Source organism: Trachypithecus francoisi, unplaced genomic scaffold (genome assembly GCF_009764315.1).
Source record: "Trachypithecus francoisi isolate TF-2019V2 unplaced genomic scaffold, Tfra_2.0 Lachesis_group11, whole genome shotgun sequence".
In the NCBI taxonomy this organism is placed as follows: Eukaryota; Metazoa; Chordata; class Mammalia; order Primates; family Cercopithecidae; genus Trachypithecus; species Trachypithecus francoisi.
In genome coordinates, this window is record NW_022681456.1 from 122,745,878 (window position 1) to 122,748,698 (window position 2,821).

Here is a 2,821-nt window from a genome sequence, read left to right on the forward strand (position 1 = left end):
AATTATTAACTTAATATAGATTTTAAAATTAATCTTATTAAAATTATTTATCAAAATAATATATCAAATATTATTTTGTTTTAAGTTAGGTTTATAGGTTTATGACTTTAAAATATCTAGTAGGGGCAAATATAAAACTGACCAGTTAACTCAGGCAAAAATGCATGCTGGCAATTTTGAAACCATTTCTAATGCTATTTTATTAACAAATTAAAAACAATCTATTTATTTGAGATTTAAGTCAATCTCAAACTTTGAGATTAAGTTTATGTAAACTAAAGAAAACATTTGTGTAATTAAAATACATTTTATATGAGTGCCCATTTATCTAAATAAAAATTTTAAAGAAATTTCTGTCCAGCAACAGCATATTTTATCATTTAGACTTAATATATAATGTAACATATGTACATTTGTAGAAACACTTCTAAACGTATATATATATATATCTAGAGACCTTATAGCTTAGATTTTCGATTTTAGTCATAAAATAGTAAAGCATATTAACTCATCAGTTGATTAAAAACAATCGTATCTGAATCTTTTTTTTTTTTTTTGACAAAATGGGATAAGGCTAAACCTTAAGTTTTGTTTTCTTTTACTTTGACTTTGTCAATAAGCAATTTTACAAAGACTGTGAACTAACTTTTGGGGAAAGACGATTGAGTCAGTTACCAACATACTGATGGGACAAGGAATAGTTAACTTTGAGAATGTGACTCAATTAAGTGAGGAGGCCCCCAGAAGATTTTAACAAGGTTCATACAGTGTTTTCTTGGTCTCAATTGCTTGTCTTTGGTCATAATAATGTTGCCATTCCTTTCAGTATAGGAAACGTGTCTTTTACATGGGAATTTCACCTTTTGCTTTTAAGAAACAGCATAAAAGTAAAAATGATTTTCTTTTATATTTTCTGACTTTCAAGTGTTTTTACTGAAATAATCAGTATGCCAGAATATTTGAGGAGTTTGGAAAGAGTTTAGCTTAGAGAAAGTTGAAGAGGAAGAATTATAAGAGAAGACAAAAGACCTGGAGAGGAAAGAGTCTCAGCTAGCGTTGAGAGAGTATTTTGTAGTGATGTATTCAATTGCGATATGAGGCTTATTTGGAGGGCATAATTTTATAGCCGCGGTTTTTTAGTTTAGATTTAAGAACAGAGTATTGAATGATCTCTGTAATATTTGAACATGTTATCAGTTAGAGTCACAAAAAATACCTTGGCATGCCCTTAAACTTTGAGAATCCATTCATAACTAAATTTATCTAGGTGATTTTGTGTAATGCCAAATACACAAAAGCCAGTTAAATGCAAGCACTGATTATGAAAAGGCCAAATAAACCCAAAAGGAAGGCCAGCTGCCTTCTTCAACTGAAGGAAAAAATAAAAATGCTTTTGGCCAGGCTTCAGCCTGAAAAGAAAAATCCCGTCACCCAGACGTCACAGCTGAGGTCTGCCAGGAGGAAAATAGTCCTCCCTAACAGAAGACCTTCCAACCAGAGGGAGAAAGAGGTCTCTGAAACAAGAAGAGGAAAGACCCCTCCTCATCTAAAATCCAAATAAAACAGAAGCAAACTAAAATCGGGAGTTCAGGGAGGAATGAGGGAGAAATGAGGCTATCTGCAGCAACAGCGGGGTCACAGGAGTCAATAAGCTCCAGTGTGAGTACATCATGCCCTAGCCCTGTGGGCCAGTGTTTCTCCCTAAGCTGAGTCAGCTTTGGAACCCAGCTTGACACTAAGTAGGTCAAAATCAAAATAAAATATAGGGACAGATCTCTACATTTAAAATATTTTATTAGAGAGGTAAGAATTGTGATTTGGCCTAAATGCGAGGACCAGGGGTCTTTGGTTTGTCTAAAGAACAAAACGAAGGTTGGAGGTGTTATTAAAAACAAAAAAAGTTACGTATTGGTTTGAAAGAAAGTTTATTGGCTCTAGTAAAGTTTTGAGGAGCTGGCACGTTCTGATTGGTGTGTGACAGTGGTGGGCAAAACCAGTCTTGCAGTCACAGTAGGTTGTTTTAATAGCTGTTAGATAAAATTGGTTTTAGGTTACAACAGGTAGTTTTAGCAACTAGGTTTGTAGAGAATTATATTTTTGAAGCAATGCTATGTGCCCTGAGTGCCTTTTTCCCTTGGATTGTCTACCCTGTTTTAGTTGCATATGACAATAACGACCCCATTTGTCTGATCAACTTGTACAGATCAAAGAAAGTTTAATTTTCTTCTGGGTAAAGCCAATTAGCAAATACATACGGCGTATGATCTCCTCCTCACCTTCACTCTTAAAGCCCCCACCCGCTTTGTTTTGACAGATTTTAGTTCAGACTGAGTCCTAGTCTCTTTTCACTATTGTAATAGTCTTGAATAAAATAGCCATTATCCATGTAACATTGTTCAGTGACATTCTTGCTCTGTCAGGAGGTACTTCATCTTTCCATTTACATCTTTGTGGACTCCCAGTTTCACATTTTGTTCAATAGGCTCTAATCTCCTATTCTGGTACTCAAATTGTTCCAAATTGGGTCATGAAAGTCCTATCTAAGTGCCATGTCTATCCTTGATCCCTACAATTGTTTTCTGGTTTACAGTTAAAAAAAAAAAAGAAAGAAAGAGAGAGAGAGAGAGGGAGAAAGAAAGAAAGAACGAAAGAAAGAGAAAGAAAGAAAGAAAGAACGAACGAACGAACGAAAGAAAGAAAGAAAGAAAGAAAAGAAAGAAAGAAAGAAAACTCAGCAGAATACCTGTAACAATTTTTTGCCAATCTTTGGAGTGGGCTTTTATGTGTAGCATGACGCATAAGCATGAATTAACCAGACAGG